At 43.0% G+C, this 12,586-nt stretch overlaps 1 protein-coding gene across 6 annotated transcripts in view; it reads left to right on the top strand.

Moving 5' to 3' along the window:
- The window catches only part of lingo2 (leucine rich repeat and Ig domain containing 2), a 258,806-nt gene that overhangs the window by 150,578 nt on the left and 95,642 nt on the right, over positions 1–12,586 (top strand). For 5 of the 6 annotated variants that reach the window (XM_042062156.1, XM_042062157.1, XM_042062158.1 and 2 more), the window contains one exon: positions 8,110–8,185. The gene's annotated coding sequence lies outside the window, so the exon portion shown is untranslated. The other variant, XM_042062161.1, reaches the window with a different exon arrangement.

The following is a 12,586-nucleotide window of genomic DNA, read 5'->3' as shown; positions in this document are numbered from 1 at the left end:
AAGACAAACACACAAAAAAACAACATAAATATGTCTTTGCCCCCAGCCCTTGGGCTATGCCTCCTCAAACAATGTGACTCAGAGAAGTGTCATCACCTTTGATCCAACCCTCCGCTCTGCTAGGGCCTGGGCCAATTTGGTTTCCTGGTATGCACTCTCGCTCGGCATCCTGGGAGGAACTCCAACGCCTCTCGTTATTTTAAATGTGGGGCTCTGTTTGGATGTCTTTTGTTTCTGTACAGTAATTGCTTTAAACAATATCTGTTCTCAGAAAAGAACATGAACAGGCTCCCATGTGATTTACCCTCATGCCAAGGAAAAGACCTGTGTATACTACCATTTTCCATATTTTGTGCACATCGCAGTGCACTGATTTGTCTGTGTTTGTGAGGCTGCAGTGTTGGCAGTGTGAGTAAAATGTTTGTATTTCAGTGTTGTGTGTGTATTGCATGTTTGTGGCCATCTGAAAGGTGGGTGTACATCCCTGTATGTATGTGTATGTGTGTGTGTGTGTCCGTGTGCATGTGCGTGTGCGTGTGTCTGTGTTTGTGTGTCCGTGTGTGCCTGTGTTTGTGTGTGTGTGTGATGTATGTTTTTCTTGTGCATATCCAGGTGGCTTGGCTTGCTGTAAAAATAACCGAGCCCATCCGCTCAGCCGTCCCAGCAGTGTGTGTGTGTATGTGTGTGTGTGTGTGTGTGTGTGTGTGTGTGTGTGTGTGTGTGTGTGCATGACATTGCTGGATGGCATTTCAGCTGAGCTCAGCACGGTGGGATTGTGCCTATCACAGAGCAGGCCACAGGTGGAGTCAGCAGTCCTCCACTAAAGGGATCCTTCACACCCCTGGCGCTTGGGTGTCATTGCTCTATAATAAGGCACCGGTTCTGTCTTAAAAACCCTGCTGGTGTGGTGAGCAGATTAGGGGACGAAAGGGGCCTTCACTCTTCCTGTCAGACACTCTTCTTATTGGAGAAAACAAACTTCTTTATATACATTTCCCCTGCTACATTTTGGAAATGTAATACAGACATCTAAAACTGGATTGAGCCAGAATAGTTTATTTTGAAGCAAAGAGTTTAACCATGTTTCTAGACATACGTTGTACTATAAGCCCTTAGACGTACAGATAGACATAGTCAGCAAATCCGCTGTAAACTATCTACCTGTCAACTCATTTTACCTTTAAAACAATCCTGTCAAATAATCCCAGCCATAATCTGGTCTAATCCCTCACACAGTGTTTAACAACTAGTACAAACCTTATAAGCAGATTGGTATTTCCTATTGTGTATTTCCCAGTGTCAACAATTTTTGTGTTGAATGGGTGTGCCTTTCTATTTTCTGACATAGGAGAGTTGAGGTAGAAGCATCACTTTTGAGCTTTCGTAAGAATTGTAGTTTTTCCAAAAAAGTGATTCAAGTACCATAGCCCTACCATGGAAGCATAAACCCTTTTGACGCTGTATACACATTTCAAAGTATGAAATGATTTTAGACCCTGCATTTCCAAAAAACCCTCCCTCTATCTCTAATAGAAAATTGATTCCACTCCAAACCTTACTGTGGATTTTTATGGATGCTTGTAATCTATGGTCTGGGCAAAGAAGTCTCTGTCTGTCTGTCTGTTTCTTTTTGTCTTCCTCTTCTGGTCTCCTCCATTGCATCATTCTGTGGTATTGAAGGAGGGCCGATAAACTAAATCCATCTTCATTTCAATGCAATGCTAATATTACATCAACAGTTACACCATAAATGTCATTGGAAATGTCACCATCCTCCCAAAAAGCAAAGGTTAAGTAATGCTAAAGATGTTTGCAAATGTGTATCTGTGTATGCAACATGCTAAAGGGAGGTGGCTAACTCACCCCTATAGCATGGGGACTTTATCACACCACCTGCCCAAGGGTAGTCATACTGCTAACAAGCTCATTACAACTGTATAATGATCTCCATTACACATGCTGTGTGAAGAGAAACAAAGCAACATACTTTACATGCAACACTGGCATGTCTTTAAAGGGCATCAACTATGTGCCCCCTGGAACAACATAATAAGCACTTAATTGGGTACAGCAGACATTTACATCATTCTGCATTTGCAAATACAGTGTGATTAATTGTGTATGGGTTTCTCTATTATTATTTTTTTGTATTATTATTTTTTTTGGAGCAGGACATTTTGGCAGTGCAAATTATTTTGGTATAGTTCTCTGCTGCAGGCATCATACCAGTGGAAGCCAGTTCACTGGAGGCAGTGTTAGAGAGAGAGGGGGGGATAAAGAAACGCTATTCTTTTGTTTTTAATCCTTCCTTTTTCATCTTGTAAAGCTAATGTGTAAAGCATGCCTGCTTTTTGCATTCCACGTTTTGTCCACTCCTCAGCATTTGAATGTGCCATGTGATCTCTGAATGTGTGTAAGTCCCCCACCCTGCACAAACCCAGCGTCTGCCCCCCACTACTGCCTACCCCCTAAAACATCCTCTCTTCTCTTCTCTTCTCTTCTCTTCTCTTCTCTTCTCTTCTCTTCTCTTCTCTTCTCTTCTCTTCTCTTCTCTTCTCTTCTCTTCTCCTCTCTTCTCTTCTCTTCTCTTCTCTATCTTCTCCTCTCTTCTCTTCTCTTCTCTTCTCTTCTCTTCTCTTCTCTTCTCTTCTCTTCTCTTCCCTTCTCTTCTCTTCTCTATCTTCTCCTCTCTTCTCTTCTCTTCTCTTCTCTTCTCTTCTCTTCTCTTCTCTATCTTCTCCTCTCTTCTCTTCTCTTCTCTTCTCTTTTCTTCTCTTCTCTTCTCTTCTCTTCTCTTTTCCTCTCCTCTCTTCTCTTTTCTTCTCTTCCCTTCTCTTCTCTTCTCTTCTCTTCTCTCTTTTCTTTCTCCCTCCGAGACCCTTTGGAGTGCATGACACAATTCCAGCAGGAGTCTGGGAGGTAGGCAGCACTTTCTAAGATAATGAGAGTGGACACGGTACATGTGTTAGAGCTCGTTGCCTCCTCTCATTAGCCCAAACATGTGGGGCTCCCAGGCTGAAGTGCTGGCACAGGTGAGGCGTGGCGTTGAGGGAGGTGGGGGGCAGCCATGGGGACACACCAGGCGCCCACAGCCCCAACCCCCCCCCCTCTCTATTTCTCTCTCTGTTTATTTTCAAGGGACACCAAAGGCTGCCACCGTTAGTGTCCCGCCTGCCCTGTGCCATTAGCTTGACTTGGCATGATGGCCTATTCCTCAGAGAAATGGCTTAACTACACCACTTTACCCCACTCTGGCACTGTGGCCACTTGGGGTGAGGGGGTGTGGGGGGGGGGGGCAAATAAGCCTAGGATAGGTTAACGGCGTGACATTACATACAGTTCTCCCTAGGTCTCACATTTAGTTAATTTATAGATGATAAATTATCCACCAGAAAACCTCTCTGTTCTCTATTTAAAAAAGTGATTAAGTCGAGGTCTAGGCTTCATCCAGGTACAGGAAATGTGCCAAAAAAAAAAGTTTCTTCCTCTAGCTTTCAGCTTCCCCTGAATCAACTGCTGTTTAAATTCTTCTCTCAGGATAGATTTGAGGCATGCTCTGAAGGCTGAACGAAGAAGCAGCTCATTAGGACTTTTTTTGTTGCTTCTCTTTCTTCTTTTTCTACCGTGCTTTTATTTCTCTCTCTCTTTCTTTTTGTCTTACTTCCGTTCCATCTTTCCTTCCTTGTCTCTGTTCGTCTATCCTTTTATGACCCATTTTTGTCATTTCACTTCTTTTTTTTGTGCTCTGTGTATTTCTCCCTCCATCTTTTTGTTTTGCCCTTCTCTATCTCTCCATCCATCTCTCCGTCTCTGTCCCTGTGTCCCCCCACTCTGTGTCTTTCTCTCCCCTTTTGTGCCGTAGGGGTTCTCGGCGGGTCCCGAGATGACCCGTGTCATCCCACCTCCTCCCACTCTGCCTTCCCCACCGCGCCCCTCTGGTGTCTCTTTGAATCAGAGCGCTTAATTGGCATAATGATGTGATTAATTGCTTCCTTGTCATCCATCACAACAAGTCTCAGATATCTGCACAGCGAAGGATAAATCAAGCGTGCCTCTACGACTAATCAAGTGCAAAGGATTGAAAGGGACGTGTCAAGGATGCCCAGCTGTGTAGAATAATTAGATGAGCTGAATTAAAACAGGGGCTGCTGGAGGTGATGAGATCTAACCTGTCCCAGGAAGCATCTGACTCCGGATCAAATGACACACAGCAGCTGGTTTTGGGCCACATCTGGGTCCGATCAGTTGTTCTGCTTGGAGCGTGAGCGGTTGCCTCGCCTCGTTATCACTATTGCTTCATTGTGCTGTGTGTACTGAACCTGGTTGCTTGTGGCAGTGCACGAGAGTGTACAACTAAGCTGGAGTAAGGATAGGCTGGCATCCATCTTTTTTGCTCAGTCTATGGTTGTGAGTGCTAAATGTGAAATAGCACGGAGAATTATGTGTTCATCTTCGCACAGTGATTAACACAGTAACCAAGTCTGTTGTGCTGTGATGTTAATTAGTGACTAATCTGATGTGATCTTGTCTGGCCTTTTATGTGCTATTGTTTTCTAGGAATGATTTGTCCTTTGATGGATATTGCGACAAGCACATCAAACAAAAGAGGCTGGAAGATTGGCTCTCCCTGAGGAGTCTTATAGCACAATTAAAATAGAGGCATACACACTTCTCATATCCCCATGAAGCATAAGGACATTGAGGTGTGCCATAACCATAACTTGTCATCAAATGTCTTTGTATTCACTCTACGGTGAGTCTAGAGACAGCTCACGGTTATGAAAGTTTGCATCTAAATAACTTCAAGGGGGAAGAAAACACATTATGAAGTAGCTATCCTTTGTTTTGTTTATTCTGCATTTCCCGTATTGTCTCTTTACACTATCCATTTTAAAACAATATACATCTAATGGGAGCAACAATGACAGGGGAAATTGCCTTGATGCGTTATCAATGAAATCAAAGCGGATGACTGTGGCGATGTGGGCTCTCTGGCTTCGGCCGTGATGAATAGTTTCCTTCCCAGAAAATAGGGAATTGCAATGAACTTCATATCCGTAATTTCCACCGCCGAGCCCCCGTAATGGAGGAATATGGAACAGCAGGACCGTGAGTGGGGGCAGAGTGATTTCCCCTCTCAAAACTGCTCTGTGGGTCGAGCCGACCTATTTGGAGAGGTTTTATTTTTCATTTTCCTTTGCTGTTTTTCTTTTATTATTTTTTCTGAAAGGTTCTTCTGCCGCCTTCTGAAATAAGAAAATGTCTAATTGAGTTAATCAGGGAGGTGATAACCTGGGGCCCGGAGATAATGGCTTCAGCTCACAGGCCTCTCCAGACTCATCCGCCCAAATCTGCTCCAGCTCTCTAGCACTGAAAGGTCAATGACTTTTCCCATTCTCTTGTTACAGTGTGCTAACTATGATTGGGAGACTATTCCAAGGCTGATTGGATGCTACAGAACTGACTGTCTGTATCTAAATTCCATGCAGCATACTCATTCCGATTCTATACGCAGACACAGATGCCTTTTTAATGCTGTTTGGCTGTATGCCAGAAACCCCATTGTGTTTCTCACACACAGAAATGTCAGACCAACTAAAGGTGAAAACTTTATCACACCAGGAATGGTTTATATATATGTGCAAGAACTGAGAGCTTTTGATAACTGTTATGACTGTTGATATGAAGCATGTGTATGTCTCCCTCGCTCATATAAGAACACCCAAGAATAATATAGGATAGGAGAGCGATAGGAGACCTCATGAGTTTTTACTAGATACATTCAGTCCTTTCCACCGACACTACTCATTCTTATTAATGTCTACTGTATATGTCCTCTCTGCAGCTGTGATTGGTAATATTAGATTAGATTCAACTTTATTGTCATTGTGCATAAATAGTCTATGATCTATTGTGTTTAGACAATAGTATATACAGTAGTTAAGAAGGTGGAATGGTTTACAGTAGTATAAATTAACTATAAATATGTGCAGTGTATTAGCAGTAACCTTATAAGAACAGAATAGATAATAAAACATAGCCTCGACACTTCCCATTTGCACAAATATCTTTCGATTTCTCTCACAAAAACATGAGCGGGTCACGACCCTGTGCGTCTGTCCAGCTTCACATGGTAGTAACTCATCTGCATGAGCCCTTGGCATCGTGAAAGCAAGACATGCTTCTGACCTTGGACAGAGGCCAGAGGAGGAAGTACTGATGATCTCTCTACAGGCATAGCAACCCATTGCTTAATTCTCTCTCTCGCTCTCAAAAACAGCCTGCAGCTCATTCATATTACAATTGGAAATATTTCCCAGAAAAAAAAAAAACACTGACATCTGTCATATACTAGTTTTCTTCTTTTTTCCCTTCTCTCTCTATCTCTCTCTCCCTCTCCTCATCTCTCTTCATCTTCATCTCTGTGAGACTTGGTGTATTATTTAAAGCATAGGCTTACTAGAGGATAATAGATAGGGTGTCTGTACATATTTATTCTGCTTATTTGCAGGCTGGTTCGATTCATCTGACACAATACTTTTTCTTCTTTTCCTTGTTTTGCCGTGCAAAATGCAAATAGTGAGAAGCTCAAGTGTGTTATTATGCCTAATTTTATGTGTGTTCGGTGTATTGTAGTTCCACCCCTATCAGGAGCATGAACACTTTTCTGTGCAGCCTATTTGCTAGAGTGCCACAATTATTTACCAGAATAGAGAGTGCTGGAGGGCTTGCCTTTTTATAGTATGTGATAAGCTGTTAGAGACTGAAATGGTTACTGTGATACAAAACAAGTGTAAGGTTGATATCATTCTGGAATGCTCAAATATGGGTAGGTACAGTAGCAAAGTAGCATAGCTAACATCTAACAAACAATGTAGCAAATTAGGTGGCCTACAGTATCTAGGCTTTGAGTGTGCTTTTGGAGTTCACTGCCTAGTAAATATTTGGCCTCAAAAACATTGTGTACAACAATGGAAGGGAGAGGAGTGTGGTGAAGGATGAGTGTGTGAGATTTGTCAGGATTTTCTTTTAGGGCATGAAGAAATGTTCCTCATCGGGGCCAGCGTCTGCCCCAGACGATCCATCAATATTCACAGGGCATCGTGAAAGCCAAGTTCAAGCTTAACGAGAGGATCCCACAGATAAATGATCAAATGGAGGGACACCCGTTGTCCTTGAACCACTTAATGGGGTACTAACCGCTCTCGGTGTTGGGCCGGGTTTTACAAGAGTGTCCTGAAACAAACTTTCTTTTTTATGTGTCTTCCTCGACCGAAACAGAGAAAGGAGAGAAAGAAAAGAAAAAAAAACTGAAAAACTCAAAGCCACTTAAGACCTGTTAGGTCTTTGCAAATTGCTAATCATTAGCAATTCAGGCACAGGGAACGCATAATCAGCTCTCCTGTGCTTCAATGATAGCCTTGTAAGGACTCACACGTACACACACGCACACACACACACATACACAGACACACACACATTGGCCATGTGCATGATTTAGTGTGCTCGTTTCAGCACTCACTCGTGGGCACCTTGGAAGCCCAACTGAGCCAAGAAAGAAAATTAAAAAAAAACAGTGCTCTTGGGACATACAGTATACATAGGACTCGTGGTTTGATGGGTTTTGTGTCAACATGTCACGTTTCGGGACGAATGATGTTTCATTAGTGCGATATTGTTGAGTGACGAGCGAAGACTAAATAACTGGCCTGCCACAGCCAAGCATTCGGAGTCAAGAGACATATTTACATGTTATGAAAATACACACTAATGACTGAAGAGATGGGCAAGCTGTCTCCAACGATGTTAGAATAGGATGTGGTGTGGGATGCACAAACCTGATTGCCTGTTACAGATATCAACTGACTTTGTAATGAACTTTGTTGAACCTATAGCAGATGAGGACTGAACCTGTGTACCAGAACCACAGTGATTAAAGTATGAAGGCCTCGTAACTATTTTAATATCTTGGCTATTTTAAAATCGTGGCTATTTTAATATCTTGGCTAATTTAATATCTTGGCTAATGTGGGTTTGCTGCGCACTCGTGTTTATTGTCTACTTTTTTTCTTTGATATTGACTGCCTTATTTGCTTCTGTCTTTCACAGAACTCACCTGGTAACAGCGTAGTGAAAACTGGACAAATACACGCCATGGCTGAGAGGAAACTCGCTTCTCAATGTGGTGAGTGGCGCCCTGGATTTCTTTCCCATGGACTTACCGAGTACTTTTCTCCAAATCGATGTCCGAGGCACATTTTCCTCAGTATGGTTGCTCACTGGGTTCCAATCCCACGTCTTTGACTCGACTTATGTCTTTGGTGTTGTTGCATTTCTGTCTCCATAACTAATTGTAACTTTGTTTGTTTACCTCTGATAGGTCATCAGAGTAAAGTTTGATACGTCCCATAATATGGTTGCCAAAGTTCAGTATTGCCTCACTTTGTAACTTGTGTAAGAGTTGCATTATTGACCTTTTGTTAGCGTGCAGCTTTAGAGGCTATGAATTTCACTTTAAACTTTCATCAGTGTATCATCTCAATCCAACACACCTGAGAGATAACCCGATCAGACTTCACAGACAGTAAACAGAGAGTAAACATTTGCTGCAGCTGGATTTGATCTGAACTTTCAAACTGCACACAGACATTACTGTGAGAAAGCATGAAAAACATGAACTAATCTTGTTCTGCCACATTTTTAGATGGGATTACCAGTGTGGCTTGACCCTTTGTGAGGAACAGTTGCAGTTCAGTTACACACACACACACGCACACACGCACACACACACACACACACGCACGCGCGCACACACACACACACACACACACACACACACACACACACACACACACACACACACACACACACACACACTACTACTACTACATCTACATATACTGTACTGCACCATTAATCATATTATTTGCTGGTAGGCTGTGTGGCCAAGGGCCCTCTTCCGCTCCTCCTAACACTCTGTTTACTGTAATCACAACAAAAACATGGTTTACTGCTGAGTTGGTCTTTTTAGGGGGTTGCTCATTGGTCTGCTACTCTCCCACTGTATCCATAATGAGATGAAATGTGGTTGCATTGTCTAGTTCTCCAGTCGTATACAGTCCCATTTTTGTTTTATTCACAAAGTTTATCAGAGGTCATTAACATGCACTCCTCTTGCTTTTAATTCCCTCTATTTTCAGAGAGCTCCACATTTGTACAGCCTGTCTGTCTGGGCCAGAACCCCTGCAGCAGCAAGGGTCAGGGGAGACCAATCAAAATAATAGTATGCATATTTTATGTTTCACACCAGGATGCATCTGACCTGGGCAAGCCCCTCTTTGTGCTATAAGTAGATGAGTAAGCAATGATTTGTTGGTGGGGGGGGGGGGGGTCTGAAGCAGAGGTGGTTTGGAGCATGATAGTGCATGGAGAGTCCCAGAGTACAGTTTCAAATATTCAAATCCAAGCAATGCTAACTACCTAAAATGGTGATGAGCACTTGACTTTCTGTGTTATGTAGAGAGTGTGAGTGTGACTGTGTGTGTGTGTGGGGGGGGGGGGGGCACACACACACACACACACACACACACACACACACACACACACACACACACACACACACACAAAAGAATAAATACACAGACACCAAGAGACAGTGATCGTAAGACCAGGGGCAAATGGAGAGGTTTAAAGACACTTTAGAATATCCTCTCCCTCATCAAATGGACAGTAGGTTTGGTGATGAACAGTCGCACTGATGCTGTGTGAGAGGAAACTGAATAGTCACTGAGATAATGGGTTCCCCCATCCTGTCTCCCTCCCTGTTTTTAATCTCTTGTACTTATGCAGAAACCCAGCCAAGCATGTGATGTATTCTTGAATTTCAATTACGGCAGAATGTTTTTGCTGGTATTTTATTGACATCATGCTTAATGTCTCCATTTGTGAACATATGTTACATGCAGTTTATTAGCGAATAGCCTAGACACATATTCCAAGTAATTTGTGAAATCTTCATTACACTAAGTTGGGATGATTTCAGCGCAGCTAAACTTTGTTTGTCTGAAGTTTCAACCAGTTGCATCATGGTAGAGATATTCAATAGATTTTACGACTATGTTGTCCATAAATGTATCATCCAGAAGAAGAACAGCAGCCATTTAACATCACGGTCATAACTCTAACATAGAAGTCTCTCCCGAGGAAAGCAACAACTCTGATTTAGAGATACTTTCCGGTTCGGCAGCATTTATCCAAAAAAAGGAGAAAAATGAACCATGTAACCATTTTCTCACAGTAAATCAACCTCATACACAACCACTTACTACATCATTTTTATTTACAAACTATGCCATCTGCAGTTTAAGTACACCATGTACAAAGATGTATTATTTTCTCACCTATTATCTTACTCAAGCTTGGCCATTTAGCACTTCCTGTAGTCATGCTGTATGTAAGTACATTGACATTCAGGTAGTTGTTGTTGCCTCATTCAGTCTGTGAAGCTGTTTGTCTCTGTCTTTGTCTTGGAGATGTATGTTCTCTAAGAATATCATGCTACACTGGACGTCCTTGTGTTTCTGTGTTGTGTTTTATAAATCCAATCTTTTTCAAATCTAATCTATTTGATCAATAATCTAAAATCTAATCAGTTTTGCTCTGATTGCCAGCATAGGGCATTTGGTTTAATGTGATTTAACAGAATCCCGACTGTGACAAGCCCCTGTAGGTTTATGAGGCAATACTTTGGTGTGAGTTCCGGCAGAAGGATTATTTGACAGTCGTGTTGTTGCAAATCAGAGCTGCGTGTCTCAGCGATAAAACTCACAATGCAACACGTCATCTTCTAGTCTCCATGTCCTGGTTTCATGGATGTGTTTTTTCTACAGGTTTTGTTTTTGTCACTCACATCTTCAAAAAGCAAGTTTCACAAAACCCTACATCTCCTTTGAAGCATTTTTGGTTCACTGTGACAAGGTACTGAGCTTTTTGCTACATGTTACACTATGAAATAAAAGATGAAACACGTTTTGTTCATCTTTGAGTTGTATGCAGTAATTATGCATTGTTCCCTTAGGCAATAGGAAGGCTTACGTTTCCAATCGATAGCCACCCGTAAGACTATCTGGGTATTTGTGTTTCATGGTTGTATCTGGCAACCGATGATCAGAAGAGGTCAATTTCCAAGCTTAACGCGATCATAGCAGAGCTCTCCCTGCTAACCCCTTTTATGACACCACACCAGGCAGCCCCAACCCTGAATACCAGTATTTACTCACTCTCGCAGATAAGTGATTGTACATGCACATTTAAAGTCAAAATGCATGCTCTCCATGCTTTCACCACTGTGACTTTTGGATGTTATGACTTCAAACGCTTCACTAAAGCTGTGTTCAAGTAAGTGAAGTAAGCTCGTTCCTCGTAGAGCACCGAAGCACTGCTATGCATGAGGTGACTCCTATTAGATTATTTGACAGTAAGTTAGCTCTCCGTGCGCATTAGAAGGCACCCACCTTCCTCTCCCACCACCCAAGACCTCATCTTCTCAGTGGCGTGCGCTTGAGGAGAACTCCCCAGCGTAAGACTCAGTGCGGCTTCACAAGCGTGTTTTTCCACACGTCATGCCACTCCGCCTGCGTTCCACTGGCGGCACAGGTGTGCGTATGTTAGCGCAGTGAGGAGCGTAGAAGCAGAAGAAATGCACGGCTGAACCTGGAATAATCCTGGCGCCATGTGCTCCCATGCTTCCAGGGTCACGGCGTGAGAGAACCCTCTCTGATGCGCTCGCCCTCGTGCCCATTGCAGCCAGTAATCCACAGAAAACCATCCACAGAAACCATTTTTTATAGGATGGCTTCTACTGCATTTGCAGTTTTGTGTGTGTGTGTGTGTGTGTGTGTGTGTGTGTGTGTGTGTGTGTGTGTTTGTGTTTGTGTGTGTGTGTGTGTTGTGTAAAGTAAAGTGTGCATATGATTGCATGTGTGACAGAAGACATTCAGACGGGAAACTCAAGCTTAGTTACTGTCACTTACAAGCTTGCATTACACTTACTTCAGTCTGCCATGTCTGGCTTGACCTCCAGCATTGACTTTCTTAAAAAAAAATTGACCCCAACTTCCAAAGGTCAGTCAGTGTGAGCAGTCTACAGTACTGAGACGACCCGGCATGGCCTTGGCCGCAGTTTAACTGAGCCTGGTACACGAGAGCCAGAGCACCATCTCTTTCTCCTCACTCAGTCCCATCACACGCCTCGGGGGAAGCATCCTGCTTTCTTTTTGTTTTGGAAAAGAACACACACACACACACACACACACACACACACACACACACACACACACACATTGCACACACACACAAACACACACACACACACACACACACACACATAGACACACACACACACACACCCACACACACAAACACACACCCACACACACACACACACACACACACACACACACACACACACACACACAGCGCAAATAAGGAGAGTGGAGACCTGCACAGAGCAGATAGGACCCAGGCAGACACAAAGGCGCAGAGCCGTTTCACTGCAGTAAAGATTGTGTTGATTTATTACTCTGTG

Source organism: Alosa sapidissima, chromosome 14 (genome assembly GCF_018492685.1).
Source record: "Alosa sapidissima isolate fAloSap1 chromosome 14, fAloSap1.pri, whole genome shotgun sequence".
Taxonomy (NCBI): domain Eukaryota; kingdom Metazoa; phylum Chordata; class Actinopteri; order Clupeiformes; family Clupeidae; genus Alosa; species Alosa sapidissima.
The sequence above is the reverse complement of the archived record's forward strand: the minus strand, read 5'-3'. Positions and strand labels throughout refer to the sequence as shown.